Source organism: Trichoplusia ni, chromosome 14 (assembly GCF_003590095.1).
Source record: "Trichoplusia ni isolate ovarian cell line Hi5 chromosome 14, tn1, whole genome shotgun sequence".
NCBI classification, from domain to species: Eukaryota; Metazoa; Arthropoda; class Insecta; order Lepidoptera; family Noctuidae; genus Trichoplusia; species Trichoplusia ni.
Window position 1 is genome coordinate 1,893,825 of NC_039491.1, and position 17,155 is coordinate 1,910,979.

Sequence of the window (17,155 nt, forward strand, 5' to 3'; positions counted from 1 at the left end):
ATGAAATTAACCCAAAAGTATACCATCGTAAGACATCGTAGGTAGAGTAAGTATCTACTGGTACACTTTAAATTGAAAAGAAACTGCGTGGGAAGGAGTCAATTCGGGTTTACTATGTTTGCTAAACAAAACACCGAAGACACACTCGATTTTACAAACTGGTCGTGCATTGTATGTCCTACAAGACGAAGGGAAAGAGACCATGGCACAAAAAACGCAAGGATTACAATTTGCAACAAAAGAAGAAATAACAAACCGTTACACAATAAATTTAATAACATAATCTATTGATTCATACTGACATTGAGACCGTAGCGAAGTGTGGAGACCGTGGCGTGGCAACAGATCAAATTATTGTTTACTTATAAACAGTTTTTGTGTCACGATCGTACGTCATCCGTCTTTGTTTGGAGAATTCACTTCCTATGTCTGAAGACGGTTTTCCTATAATTGTTAATTTTACTCGCACACAAAGAGTGGTTGGAACAACTTTCTCATAGTTATAAGAAGGAAAATGGCGTTACTTAGGTCGCTGGTCGTCATGCGGTGGACGGACATCATGGGATAATATCTAGAGAATTAAGTGCATTTGTATATGGTAGAATTGAAGCATCATGTGACTGTACAAGTAAACGTGGCAATTTTAACAATGCTTCCTGGTATCAACGATTTGCTTTGAAAAGTATAAGCATTTAATTTTAGCGAAAAATCGTGACCATATCCTGCTTATGATGCTGTTCCCAGTATAGTTCCCATATTCAATATTGTTCTTATATGTATCCCTTCTACTTATCTTCTCGGCTTTTTCTGCTCTCTCTCTTACATCTTCGTTCATACACATTTAAACTTAGAATGAAATAAAAACTTGATTTTAAAACGATGTAGCTTTGTGTCTACATATAATGACAATCTTTAATTAAAACACAGCCGTCCTTCGTCACCTCTTTCCTCTAATGAATATGTATAGTATATAAGGTCATTACCGTAGCAATTAACTATCGTAATTGCTTCACAAATCTGGGCAAAGGGCAATAGTCTCTACCTGTTGTATCAATATAGATAAAGACTAGAAATCATGAAGCTTAACCATCTGAGTCTAAAGCGTACATATTGGATATCAAGAATAGAGGCTCACCATCAGCGCCTAAAGTAAGACTTGCAGTTGTAGAAGTGAGACAGCGCACTACACAATCTCTCTCGGCATCACTCTTCCACATTCAATAATATTACTATAAGACATAGTAAGATATCGTGTCCAAGCGTATATTATCATGATTTAAGAAAGCAAGGATGTGAAATGCATACTTAGTGATAATCAAATGCAGTAGATATTTCCTTTTCCTTATTAGATGGACAAGTCAGGTGTTGAACCAGTACGCCCTCGGAACCATGTTCTATTAACTTAGGAGGCTAATGCAATAGTTAAATCTTCAGAATATAAACATCAGTCTGCATTGGCTTAAGTTTACTTTTGTCTGAAAGATCAATTAAAGAAGAGAGTCACTATTTTCACCATAAAATAGTGACTTAGTGAAATTTCGTTCTTCTTCGTAAGATACATACGAGGACAGAAAATTTAACGTTTCCCTTAAATAAAGGGATGGAAGACCGTAATTGGATCAGTTCAAAACAATTTTTTATGCAACCTTAGTAACTAATTAGATAACTATAGTAGTTACTTTTTGCACTATACTTAACCTTGAAAATGTATGTCCAATTAAAAATCCCGTCCATGCGTAAAAAGTAGATAAAAACTTCAACGTGCATTTGGTCCATAAATGTCATTCTCACGATTAATTGAGGTGTCTATTAGTGAACGGAAACTTTGATGTGGATTGAGGTATATTATAGCAAGTATAGGAACATAAGCTGCAGTAGCAAACCGGTCTAAATTTTTTCGGAGAATAGTATACACTTGACAGATACAGAAGTCGTAATTAGTCGGTAATGTGAATATGAGGTTAAAAATATCCAAGAGTCATACAAAACTCAGAAGTGGTGTTTGCTTAATCCTCTTGGCTACTTAATTTGCGAAAACGTTTTTTCGAGGTTTTCGGGGTAAAATTATGTTTCGCCGCCGGGTTGATGAGTTCAACCCATGCCCTGGATACGTCAGGGAGATGTGTCAGGCTTTCACCCTGACAAAAATCTCAAACCCCTAACCCTCTAACAGAGTAGAGTAATCGCATATGATCATCCCTAACAGAATGTTTAAAATTAACATAAAAAACAATCTCACTTTAGTACAACAGCTAAAATTCCACATGACTAGACACCAGAGAAAGAACACTTAAACATTCTTACCATAATGCGATTTCCGAGGAAATTGTAAGTTAAGTACGCGTGTAAAGTTTTAAAACCTTAAAAGTGTATTCGTAACAAGTTGTAAGTCCAGTCCAGCCTTGTGCCAGTAACAGATAAATGACAATTAACGATTTCCTGCGCTCAAACATACTTGTACGTTAGCTAACGTATATCACCGGCGCCGGCGCACCTTTCTATATGAAGCTTGGTAAAGACTACTATTAACCTGATGACCGGTATAAAATACTTGATTCGGAGAGCTGTATTTATATCAGGCGATTTGCTGTTGCAGGTATCACTTGCATTGATGACTTTTTCGTTATAAAACATTAACAATAAAAAATAGCAGTTAGCCAGTAACAGATTTGCAAGCATATTTTTGTATCGTTATCTAGCTAGTTCCTCTAGTCAGATTCAGAGGTCTATTTCTATCTCCTCGTCTGCTGAAGTTGTGAGATGAAGCTCTACGCTGTGTAATTCACTGTCTGGTCACAAGGCAAGTGTACATTATAAAATATTGTATTGGTAGGTCCGTAACTGAAATGGTATCTTGCACAATTGACAAGTTACAAACCATTGTAAATAAAACGCTAAACAAGAATATAGGCTATTAAATCAAACTGATAATTACAGCGGTGTTATGTTCAACGGCGTCATTTTGACGAATATACGACTTACGACTTAGATTATTATCCCATTTGATTTGATACCCAAGCATAGAACAGATATATAAAGTTAGTGTGTGAACTGTTAAGTTATTAAAAAATATAACTGGTTAACATTGTAATTATTTTCCGTGAGGGTCCTATTCTGTGATGCACTTTGGTACTAGTAGGTGCCTGAAACTAGCCAGATTCAGTAGTGAGAAAAAAACTAGTTTTTGTAACAAAGTTCATCTGGTACTGGTTCTAAGACAAAGGACTCAGGTGTTCTATAATTATCGGTAATGGTTTGTTTACTAGTTCCATAATTAGTAAGACTATACAAGATAAGGAAAAGATGACGGAAGCCGACGATATCTGTAGCAATGTCATAGCACTTTGATTTTTTTTATGAGCTATGTAAGAAGCTAAACGTGAAGTATTTTTGCATTTTTTCCTTCCTTACTTCCTTAACATTTTATAGAATATGCTAAAACTCGATAAGCCCTGAGGCAAAGTATGTATCCAGTATGTAAATGGCTTGTCTATGAAGGATTGCAACGCATACTCCGACTAAATCGTAGATGACGTAGCATGGCGGTTAGGTTTAGAGTCTGACACCACCCGTTCCCTCCCTGAGGGTATCCATGAGGATGAGGCTAGGGAATCCTTTGCCTTGCAGTAGTCCTACTGCTACTAAAACGGTTTATCTGAAATCAATGATGATCTGCGACCTGTCAAGCCGATGAATGACGTTGCATTTCAGTTTGACTTACTTTGACTAAAAAAAATATCATAGCCCATTCATTATTTTAGGGTATTAGGAATACGATACCAAATGAGCTAGGTACAGTTGGTCACTTCCACATGATTGTTTTCGTCAATACCGGTGAAATATGACCAAATGATGTGAGTAAATCTAAAACAACAGCTGTCCACACAAAATAAAACAAGAAATATGTAGAGAAAATTTCAAGGTAAATTCTGTGCATTAATATTTATTTACCTGATATTTAAATGGGAAATCTTTACGCAAGTGATGTTATTTCAGCCGGTATCTCTATGTAAGTTGATGTAAAGCAGGTATGACCGAGGAAACCGTTGCATAATGTTTACAATTGTATCAGATACCGGTCACAATGTCGGCTGAAAACAGTACCTGTTGTTTTACAAGTGTTCAGTAGTCTCGTGGTTTACCTCATAATATAAAAGACTAGCTGATGCTCGCGGTATGCCTGTCAGGGTATCGGTTGTAACATCAGAAACAGCTCAATGTGTTAATCCAAGGGGTCATAGTCATCCATACCAAATTTTATCGAAATCTGTTCAGCCGCTTGAGCATGAAAAGGTTAAATAGGTAGATATCATACTCATTGTATAAAAACTATTGGACAATTTCAATGCCTGAACTACATCCAAAAAATTTAAAATGTAGCCAATAAAGAGTGTAGATACAACTCTCTTTATCAAATAGATCTTAACATGTACCTAGCGAATGCTATACGATGATTACGATGAATGCATTTTGGATACAGCTCATCAAGATGATGTCAGATGTTAATAACTTCAAACAATTATACAGTTTAGTGTAGGTTTAAGGTCAGTAATGCCATATAGTAATGCTAAATAGATTAGTACTAACCACGTATAGAATTTTCAATAGGATTGTACTTTTTTCGAATGCCAATACCACTAAGTCATAGGATAGAGGTGTGTCCCAAAATATTAACCTGCCTTCTTCAGACAGGCGAATTTGAGATTTTTGTTCTGCACTTTGCCGTTATATACAATTGCAAGAACTGTATTTGTAATGTCTTAATTTTATGCGGGTCACGGTCCAACAGAAGAAAAAAGCTTGTCCAAAACAGATGCGTGTTAAGCCTACACTAGTATTGTTCCATAGGCGTTACCTTGATCGACGGTCGCCTCTCTAAATACACAGCAAGGTTGCAAGCTCATTAAAAAATAATTTATAATTGAAAGCTTGCGGTGAAGGTATTATTACTTTTCATTGATAGCTAAATAAGTAGAAGTGCAGAATATCGTAAATAATTAAAGGGTGTAAAGCTAGTGGTCCGATCCGTAAGGCTCCGAAACACGCCTAAAGTGCTAGTTGGATTAGCACATTGAGGATTTACATTCCATATTACCTATTAATTTCCTTTTCATGCCCTTCAGATCCTCCATTTGGTCCTTGGATCCTCTTCAGAATACGGTTCTTGACGGATAGAGAAAACGACACGATCTTACAGGGGTTCTCTTTTTTCTCTTGAGGTACATTACTCTAAACATGTAATCCTGATTGCGACTTTGTAAGTTAACCCTATCCATATTATCGACAACTTTAAACGTTTAAATAAGCCCAGCATTAACTGTAAGTATTAATTATAGCATTAACACAAGCGCAAGAAAGTGGAAACGCTTTCCCTGTGCAAGAACCTCATGAATGGGTATTGGTTTTATATTAAAATGCAAATTAACACTGCTTATAACTAACATGAGGTTTCCAGGCTTGATATTTTCTCCCAGTTAAATTTAATATATGGTAAACAACATTCTAATTGCTTAAATACTTATTTAATAGCCATATCTCATATTCCGGTCTTGGAAAATGAATTTAGGAATTATCTACATTTACTTAGGTTTCTTCTTAGTCATGACTGATCTGGATAACTAAGTGGTGTGGTCAGCGAAAAAATGACGTCTGCTAGGGACTACTGCTAGGTAACTGTGCAAGTTGATTTAATTTAATAAACTTACTTATTTATTTTTTAACGAATCCCAGGGCACCATTGTGGAATTATGCTTTATTTATAGTTGCAAATAGGCACCACAGCGTCTTTATTCATTGAGTTATTTCATCGCCGCACAAAGACACGATGTTAACATGAACACAGTAACTTACATCACATGAGTACGTTTATGGAATTCGCATTAGGCAGGTAAATGTCCTTAATTTAGCTTCGTACATCTAGTTTTTCATACACCAGGTTTTGTATCATTATCTTGATTATACTAGCTTTACATCGGCCTTACTTTCCATAGCAGCTAATGTGGCGGATGTTCTCCATGCTCCCGATAATCTTAAACGTTTTTCTAACGTTATTATGCTGTCACAATATTGTCGGAAAAGCTCCAACCAGTAAGATCACTAATCAACTGTCAAGTAAATGGAGCAAATTACAGCATCCTATTTAATTTCGCCACGACGTTGGCAAAAAGTTTGCGGCAACGTTGCAAAATATTTTGTAGCCTTCTTGAGATGTAAGGAACCTTTTGGAACATGACATTCATAGGTCGGTCTTTGTTTGATTATTCTAGAATGCTCTTGACATTAAAGCTAAGTAAAGCGATTGTAAATCCACATTTTGTTAAATACATAGTAACTTGATGACTGATTCTAAGCTTCTATTTTGATGAGCGATCTTGTTTATGAACGACAAAATTACTGTTGAGACTGAGATAAAAATTAAACTACCTATACACTGCACTCGTTTTTGCTCCCACGAGACCAAATCATTCTGGCTGATGAACAATTTTGTAACCGAAGTCGCTAAGTATCGGCGCCAAAGTCGCCGACGCAATAATTGTACCATGACTATCACATTACAACATTAGTTTAATTTCTTACGGTTCAGTTGATATTAAAATATATTATTTAATTATATCTGCCGAACTTGTCGCCAAGGTTAGTCAGAACTCTGTGAGAACGGGCCCAAGCGAATGGATCCTGTTTCAGACTGGCAGTTGATCTTTCGAATTCCAATGCATTTAAAAATGGTGCAAATGTTATTAATGTTGACATTTGATATTTTATATGCATTATTAATTAACATTAATTAATTAATTACTAATTTTAGACTAATAAGTGCTTTAAAGTTTAAGGTTTCATAAGTTTTTATTAGAATCGTTTGATCAAATTGTGGGTAATAGTTAGACATAGATTTAACTTGTTATTTATTCTGCAAAGCAAACAGCAGAACCTACTTAAATAACAAATTAACTGTTTTGTCCCTTCTTATAATGAATATCCCTCAAACATTAAGGTCAGATCGTGACGATCAGCAAGTTATAAATACCAGGTTAACAGCACCGCGTAGGCGGTTCGCCTTGCCGAACTTGTCACGTAGAAAGCCCGAGACAAAGGTCTGTCAAGCTATTTGCGTAACTAGCAATCTGCATGTCTAATAAACGCTTTCAGGTATTGCGTTGATTGATCGTAATGTTATGCAAAGCAGGTTCAGAGTTCAAACGTTTTTAGATTGCGGCCCTTATTGTTACGGTCACACCTTTGTTTACAAAATGGACAAACTTTACGTATTTGAAATAGATTTAGAAATCTTGAGACTTACCAAAATTATGTTTTGAAATTTTAAGACCGTTGAGAAAAGTTTTTTACAAAGAACCTAGCATCTCAATTTGCCTTTTTCTTTCATACGAAATTATTTACTAATTTGCGACATAAGTCACCAGGCAATTTACTCGTGGGGGGTTTCACAAACCCTGAAGTAACATACACAGACACCCAGACTCAAGCGGGGACCAAAACCGTATTAGGCGTGATGACCTGAACCAGTCGGCTAACCGTGCTTTTCTGCATTCGTCAAACGAATTCAAACGTCAAATTGACAATTTAATGACAGAATAAATCATTTTTAAAACCAAGTTGAAGTACTTTCCTTTTCACATACAAGAAATACGGTCGTACAATATGCTACCTAAATGCATTATATTCTGACATAACGCAGCCGGTGATAGACGAGTAGATTGCGCAATAAATATGTAAAATACTTCCATGTGCCTTTCACACTTTAGTCATTAGTATTATTCTAAATTGGAAAATTATGGTGTAAGTACAGGTCTCTAAAGAACGTAAGTGTTACGTATGCAGATCTCTGACCTAAATGTATTGTAAAGCGGAGTTTTAATATCCTCTTTTGTTAGGTATAATTATATTTTACGCTTGGTTTCTTAGTTGAAATTATGGTCGTGTAAAAAGTCAATCTCACGTGCATTTTGATGTTTGTTAGAAAGATTGTTGAGGTGATGGGTTAATATCTATGTGTTTCGCGATCGTACTATCCTTGCAAAACAAACGTGTCCCACACTAATTACTCAATTAAAAAGCCCTACTATGTTCGTCTTTATCCAGAGGTCTGGCAAACCCACGCAGACATTTAACCCAAACTAATAAATTTCTAAACAATTATTAACAAGTTTGCACAGAGTGCATATGATTAATTTACAACAAAACAGCAATATTACAAATACCTTTACAAGTATGTACCTAGATAAACACGACACCCTAATTTAATACTCGTAGCAACGTTCATAGCTCCAGACATCTTAATGTTTCACATTCTTCCTCGACAAGGTCTAATTGCGGGTTATTTCAAGTCATTAATTAACATACGCAGCAGCATTTGTTGGTCAGATATTTAGCATACATACCAAATGAAGCGGCTCCTAATTGTTGACGTAATTACCGCGAATAATTACAGACTGATTGATCGGTACAGGCAGTTCAAACGTGAGACCCATTTATGGTCCTATTAGCACCCCTTTAAGTAAAGCTGTGAGAGTGAGATAGCGCGCTATTCGGTGTAAAGTGACATGTCTTTTCCGACTGCATTTTTTTATACGTATCTTCCCGGTCTAGGTCAAACGAAAGGAGTGTTAGACTTTTATCGGCTTTTTACTACTACTACTAGATGGAGTGTTTGCCAGTTGGTCATAAGAATGAGTGAACTTTTGAGTCTGATTGACTAAAATCTACCTATGTAACGTAAGTCTCCTTTATCATGTGGTGGCTGTATATCTGAGATTTATCTTAACACGTTAAAACTAAGCAACGAAACTTGATTTGAAAAGGGTAAACCCAGATTCGAGTATCGCTAAAAACTGGAGTGGTTTTACGGGTTTTTTCTTGCATTTGTATTTGTGATGTTAGGTATTAGGTGCTCTAAAATATGTGGGTGTTTAAATAAATGATAATAAGCACAGCAGGCTACTAAAAAGAATAACGATGACTGTAAAAAAAAATGATGAAGGCACAAAAGACCTCCTTGATATATTTAGCGTTAGGTGACTTAGGACTCAACTCTACGAACTTTTATTTTCTATATTTCGATTAATAAAAGTTTAAATAGAATCGTATTACATCATTATATACTTAAAAAGTTTTATTACCTGTTTTAACTTTCAACAGAGAAATAAAACGAAACTGATCAATTTATTGAATCAGACGAATGTGGGACATGACGAATTTATTCTATTCTATGAAGTATCAAGCCTTTATAAGTATCTGTTATCGATGGACAAAATGGTAGGTGTAAGAACTTATTGCGCAAGGAAGTAAGCGACAGATTACGTGCAAAGGAAAATAACCCGTGTGGTGTGTGTTAAAGGTACACATTTATCCGGATATATCGATTAGGAAGAAGGTGTTAGTATGCGCACCGATTTGTAGGAAATAACGGAACGACCAGTTGGTTGACGACTGTCTGAAGTTCTCGTTCTCTATATAAGATTCTAGGAACCAGAATTAATGTTTATTTTAATACGCTTTTATTAGCTTAACTTGTAACTATGTAAAAAAAAATCTTTTAATCTTAATTTGACCCACTTCCCGGTTTTGATTAGAAAATTTATAATATCAATAAACTTTACTATTCATTTTGCATCATTTTATATGGCAAAAGAAAGTGAAGAAAGTAAATTCCGATACCGGGAATCGAACCCGAGCCTCCTGGGTGAGAGCCAGGTATCCTAGCCACTAGACCATATCGGATTGTGAATACTAAAGGAAAACATCACATTGCTATCCGAGTTTTTTTTAACAAACAAATGCACTTTTGTAAGGCCCAGTTTCAATATACTGTGTTTGTTCAATCATAATTACGCGCCATGCTTTTTTCACAAAAATACCATTTATTTTTTAATAATTTTTCACTTTTTAGTTTCTTTCATCATTTAAGTTGTGAAGTGTGTTTAAGTCGAGTTTTTTAGTATTTTAATCAATTTTGTAACATTATTATCCATGCTACTCTCTCTTGCTATACACGATTTTTTACTTCTGCAAGGCGGAATAAAAATATAAACCTATCACTAAAAAAATCTAGATGTCCAATTATATCGTATGGTAAATAAACATACTACATTTTTTACTGTATTACTCGACTGTTTTGTTTGTATGTTATATTATACTATGATATTACTCCCTACCAATGAATTTCTAACAAATGTGTCCAAGTTAACAGTGCATTTTGCATAACATTGTAAAGTTGTTAATGACCAGATACCCTAAATTCGAGTGTCAAAAATTGAACTGAGAAAATCAAAGTAAACCATTTGCGTTATTTTAATCTTGTCATAGAAGTGTTCATCATTCAATATTCCGACAAGTTTGAGTACCATCAAATTACAATGTGTAAATTACGAATCAATAAATTCATACTAAAAATAATACAATACTATTTAACCACCACAATTACGGTTATGTTTCAGCTGTGGTGTTCGTCGCAAGTGTGTCAAATTATAATATTGTTGTACGTGATGGACTATTGTGGCTATAGTGCCTCATGTACCGTGCAGGTCGACCCGAATGAACGGACTATGTTAATTAGTGTGACGTAGAAATATGTAATTATACAATTCTGTAGCTTCAAATAATATTTACGCAAGGAGTGTGGATTTACTTTTTTGAAATAAATGTCGATTTGAGAGCTTACGACCACTTCTTAATCCAATTGTTGGTGTGGAGATAGAGCACGTCAGGCGTAGAGCGGCGTCTCCGTTCCACAAAACTATTACTTTAAAATGTGGAGATGTACTATTAATTATCTACAAGTAATAATTGTATTTAGGCATTTCATAAACTTAAATACAGATAACATAAAATGACAGTTTCTCGAATATATTTTATAAAGCGTAAGAACTCCCAAAGCTTAATAAAATATTCTCAGATATAAAACAAACAGGTAATGATTTCTACGAAACTCGTTCAATGTAAACCGTTATACAAATATTTTTGTTTTTCTCGGAATCTCTTAAGAAGTCGCTTGTTATATTTTTGTGTTATAAAAAGCTTATAAAGTAACAAATTTTACTTGTTTAGGGCCAATCTAACAAGCTTAATGTAAAAACTTGACATTAAATTGAGAAGAGATATAATAAATATGATAAATATTGTTAGAATGTTTATGATACAAACTAATCGAACTAAATGATATAACCAAATTGTTTCAATTGAGAAGAATATTTATGTCAAGTATAGCTGGTTTTTTTGGGCACTGTAAGCCAAATTATCAAATTGATTCCACGGGAACATAAAAGCGGCTTAAAAATTATCATATGTGTTTATCCAGGTTATAATATTTCGGTGTACTAAATTTCGTGTAAATTTTTCTAGTGGTTTTTACGTGCAAAAGAAAAAGATATCCATCGATCCAGACAAACTTTCACGTTTTAATTCAAGACATAATGTAGAGTTTTGGTATTTTAACACAAAACGGTGGTTTCAAAAGTGAATTATGGAGTTAAGAGATTGCAAAACATTTTTCTGGACCGACTCTATTTGGCAGACGCCCCATCGCTTACTCCAGGGTGACGGAGGTCCATGGGGATTCAAACCGTGCAGCGGGTCAAAAAAAAAAGAAACTTTAACATCGCATTTTGACATCAGTTTGGGCTCGCTGGATTAGTTTTCACGACGTCTTTTGATTTAAATATATGTAATTAAAGCTTAAATTAAAGATTAAATATGTTTATAGGACGGAGAATTCAAAACTATAGAACCGGTCAAGTGGGAATAGCAGAGATATATATTATTTTCCTTCTCATCCCGCACAACTTGTTACTTGTAAGTGTCAATCGTAAACAGGTTATTCAGGTGTTTATAAAGACTAGTTTATAATACAAATTCAATAAAATATATATTTTATTATACGTAAAAAGTTTATTTTGATTGCAAGAATGTAGAAATTCGCATGACTTCTCTGCCGTATTTGGATGCAGTTGCATAATAAGCAGCTTTTTTGAAATTCAATTTAAAGTAAAAGTTATTTAATATAAAAATTCAGCATAATTTCATTGTTGATAACGAATTCCTATCTCAATTTCTATTTTAAAATCCGAATAACAGTTTCCAGATTAGCTTGCTTACTTCATATAGTATTTGCATTTACATTATTAATCCTGTTTCGACAAAACCTCTTTTTAAATTTACTTTTTTGAACTTTAATACATTATTGCAGGATTATAGTGTCCGCTTGTATAAACTACACTTGCGTGTGGGCTGAAACCGGTCACATGAGTCTCGTTTATTTAGCTTTATTATGATTTAACACAACTTCTACTAATGCAGTTTTGTCCCATAAATGGATTTAACTGATTAACTTATATTCGTAATGCATACTCGCTACATAGTTTCAAATAGTTTATTTTACAGCTATTCCACCCTACGAGTCATCAATCAATTCTAGATCATTTGTTGAGATAAGTAATTAATTGCTTATGCTTACGAAAACAAACGGTAACCTACAAAATAAGTATAATAAACAGATAAATAGATCAATATGCATTAAATATTAGCACATCTTTTCCTTAGCAACAACAAGGATTTATTCAGTTATTAAAAGGTTAAATTAGATTAAAAGTTTTAAAGATCGATGCAAATTCGAAAATCCCACGAATCAATTTAATATATGCACTTTACGTCATTATCCAAGTGAGCGGATAAATTAGATTTTATCACTTGTTCTTCACAAAAAATAGCGAAAATAAAGAAAATAATAAAATATAAATCGAATTTTAAAAACGCTTGATCCTACTTAATGTTATAAACTTGATATTAAAGATGCAACAGCTAGTAACGGTTATAAATTTGATGAGTGTTTTTGATCAATTTTGTTTTTTAGCCTATTTGTAGGTGACCTTTGGCGTTGAGTCCAACTCGCACTTGAACATTTATTTTTAAGGAGTGACAGTTTTTTGTTTTACCCTAAGTAATCAACCCCGTTAAGGAGCCAGCTTAGAGCTTGCTAATGGCTTCCATGAATTAAACACTACGGCTTAACAAACTTGTTTACAATAAAACTGGATCAGAAACTGTTGAACTTGTTAAATTAATTAGTGATCGCGTTACATGTCATAATAAGCTCTATAGAATCGTAACTTTACAGAGCTTTGCTTTTGCATTCTGCTATTTTGTTGGGCCTTTGTCACTGGTCTAAAATCAATCACACTTCAAACATTGAACTTAAAGGAACACGAAGTTTTTCGATGATCGTGATTTATCACCTAGTCTAGACAGAAACATCATGTGATCAGATCAAATCTCTGCGAACTCGGATGGCTAATAAGCGATGAACACTTATGTCACAAACAGCTAAATCGTATAACAACTGTTATACCGAAATGATATAAGAATCAATTTAAAACTCGTGAAATTAAAACGAAGATGTATAATTTTAAAAACTTTCTTTGCTCTTTTCTTTTACTACAACACTATTGTCATCCAACTATGTTTTGCCGAAGCGGCTTTATGGTGAAACGAATCAAAATTAAAAAGTACGATGATATTATAGATGGTAGTGCCACAATCTGCCGCGGTCCAATGCTCATAGTCTAGGCTCATGTGTGGCAGGCACCGTGAGAGGCGAGGCGGGTGCAACGTCCTGCGCGCGCGCCGCCGCTGACTCGCATACGTAATGCAGACCCACTAGGCCCGCAGCGGCCACAGCTAAGGGTCTGTGCTACTTATGCGCTCAAACGTACAGTTTTACTTTTATCGATAACTAAAATTATAACTGTCTGCTTGACTTGAAAAACTTCTATCTTAACGGAAAAAGAGTCGCTTTTAACTTTATTTATTAATTCTCGTATATACCGTTTTAATACATTTTAAAATCATGTTTAATTTTAATTTATAGAGCGCTGCTTTAAGTTTGCTAACTGTTTTTGAGTTCGTTTGATATGAATATACATGCAATTAGGAATGATAGGTTTAAATGTTCAATCAACACCTACGTCTATTTAGAATACTTATTTATAATGGGAATCAATTATGGTAGTTTCAGAAGGCAATTGTTACCATATTATATATTCCGATTTTTAGACATTTTCACAACTTCGTTATTAAGTAACTTACATGGCATTCTATCTATTATTATATAGATTTACCTCTTCAATGTTAGTGATATAGAAGGATTACACATATTTTATATTATATCGTATGTTCGAGGATAAATATTAGAAGGCGCTGTAGTTGAGTGACCTTTTAATATTATGCACGGGTTTGTAATGGCGGAAAGATATGTTGACCGTTTTGATGGTTCTAATCAAAAGCTAAGTTATAAATAGAACGATTACTGACTAATATTATACGTTCATTTATCTGTTCATTCCCAGCTTGTTACGAAATAAACAAGAAGATTGCATAAGTTTGTGTAATGTTTTAATACAGAAAACAATGACAATTTAATGACAAATGTAATTTTTAGAACGAAATGTGCTTGTTCAAATTACGTATTTGATATTCAATGACTGAATAAGGGCTCCCTGTTTGAATTAAATTTTTCGAAAAATGCATTCTCAGTGACGATCTTTGTCGTTTCCTTTTATATGTTATAATTAAATAATTCATGGTGTCATATTACAAAAAAAAAACAACAAACATACAATGTATTTTCATTCCATACACGTGAAATAAATATAATCCATATTTTAAGATCACGTGTTCAATTCGTCATCGCATGGATGTTGGACCGTTAAGTTGAATAACAATGATTTAATCTACCCTATATCTATCACTTTTGCTGCTATACATGTATTTATAGATATTTTTATTCAATTTTGTTAGGGTTCCTGACCCTAGCTTAAAAACAGAACCCTATCCCTGAGGATAATCTGTCTGTCCATCCGAAACAAGGCTGAAGCTCATTTTTTTTTTAAATTTCAGTTGTTAAAAATAGGAGCCTACTCAAAAATAAATTTCATTTTTACGCATTATCAGCTGTTACATTTTCATACGACTAAAATGACTTCCTAATACAGCGTTTAATTGAATAACACAAAATCAACACTAAAAACCTATACAAAAGACAATAACACACGTTGAAATTAAACACTTTACAATGTCAACACATACCACGGAATGAGCTAATACTGAATAACTTTATCGATTCCGATAATACATTACATTACAATAGAAATAATTATGTAACTGTGCAACAGTGATCCCAAGAGCATTGAGTGCTTATGTAGCGATAGAAATGTAGAGCAAGAGCCTTTCATTGCTTTGTTAGACGTAGGTAACTAGCTGCTGCTTGCGATTTCCTCTGCGCAGCATTGGTATTTCGAAAATATGTAGCTAATATGAGTTTACAATTTTCATTAATCATTTTTGTGTGCCTGACAATAGTGAGATGTTACAGTCACACAACACAGCACGGGGTCCCAATTCTGCTATTTACAATGGCCGATGAATGAATGAAATTCGGGCTTAAAATGACAATTTTCGTATTCTACTAAGCATTTTTCAACAGAATAATTGGAAATTCAGTACGGGACGGTACACTTAAGGTCAATACAGTTAACTTCCAATTATTGTATTGGCAAAATGCTTAAGAGAATAAGAATAATTTCAAATTTAATGCAGTAGCCATTCATTAATTGGTTGTAAATAGCAGAATCGGGCCCAGTACCTAAAATACCGTCACTCAATAATTATTTTACTTTTGGAGGAATGAAGAATACATGCAACGAAAACATCACCATCTTGGTTTCTTTGTTATCGAGGTTTCTGTCTTCGGTTTCAATCCAAGGGAACAATATTTATCTTCATTTGAAATCCATTGGTCATTGTAAATACCAGAATTGGGGCCCAGGTACATAACGTAGAGGATCGTAACAACTCGTCACCCTATCGGAATTCGTTTTAAATGTGCATCTGAATTATGATCGTCAAGGTCGATTATCTTTTTTGTATTTATAGTAATCGACACGAAATGCTCTACCGAAATGCGTGACCAAATCTAATGTGATAATAAATATGGATAAATATTTTTTTAAACAAAATGAAGTGGTGCTACAATATTTCATGTCAGTTAACTATTATTTTGGCTTGTGTTAAATACTCTAACTTTGAAGGCAAAAATTGTTTGTCATTTATTTAAATTGTTAAGTTCAGGTAAATTCTAAGAGATGTAAACATCTACTGATCTTTAAGTCAAGGTACTGATCGATTCTGCTTACAACGTAACAGTTGATAGCTATCATAAAATTAAACAGTCAAGAAGTCAAAATTAAGATAAACGAAGTTATTTGTAAGTTGTCTCTCATATCTTCAGGATTCCTTAAAGAAATGTATAGGCAAAGACGGACCCTACGCTACTCGCTACCCTGCGCTGTCGTGAACACATAAAATGTTCACAGATTTTTTGCCGCTTTAACAACTAAGACTTTAACAATTAAGTTTTTATTATGGAACCCCAAGTGTCGCGACGACCGACTCACATTTGACCGCTACCAATGCTGCAATGCACAGTTGTGTAATATTATGTCACTTGCAAAATCGTTCTTGTTTCATTTACATAAAACCCTGCAACTCGTAATTAAGGTAAGCCTAGATCTTAATGCAGGAAATTATTATTATGACGGAAATTGCAAGTTTAAGACAGATGACAGGTTGATTTTTTTTATCATATGAAAGTATTGGTATTTTCCGCCAAGGTCCATGAGTCATCGATTTGCTTTTGTCTGAATCATTGTATGAGAGTCGTTGAATTATTAAGTAGGACCTAAGTCGTCGGGAAAGAGACATTACTGACAGGTATATTTGGACAACATTTTCTCAGCAAGAGACTGAACTGAAATCCAATTAATTTCATCCAATCACTTCAGCCTATCGAGGTGCACAGCGGGGCATATGCATTTATTGACACGTTTCAAATATCATTACAATTTTAAATTTTGAATTATGTTTTCCCATGCTTTTCTCTTGTACATATTCTCTTGTATATTTACAGTTTTTGGTACTTACTAAGTACTAGACTCTTGCATCTATAACTTGTAGATAAAGCTTACAAGAGCCCTACCCTCCAGAACTACCCTCAAGAGTCTTAAAAATGATTTGAAAATTTATATACCGGTTTTTAACCCACACAGACTGCAGAGTGGTGAGTACCGAATCACACGACAACGAACACCAA

At 34.3% G+C, this 17,155-nt stretch overlaps 1 protein-coding gene and 1 non-coding gene across 2 annotated transcripts in view; both read right to left on the minus strand.

Moving 5' to 3' along the window:
* LOC113500641 overlaps positions 1-17,155 on the minus strand; it is an 85,965-nt gene that overhangs the window by 63,920 nt on the left and 4,890 nt on the right. The window lies entirely within an intron of this gene.
* Trnae-cuc lies at positions 9,664-9,735 on the minus strand. The gene has a single exon. It is a non-coding gene; the product is annotated as a tRNA-Glu (tRNA).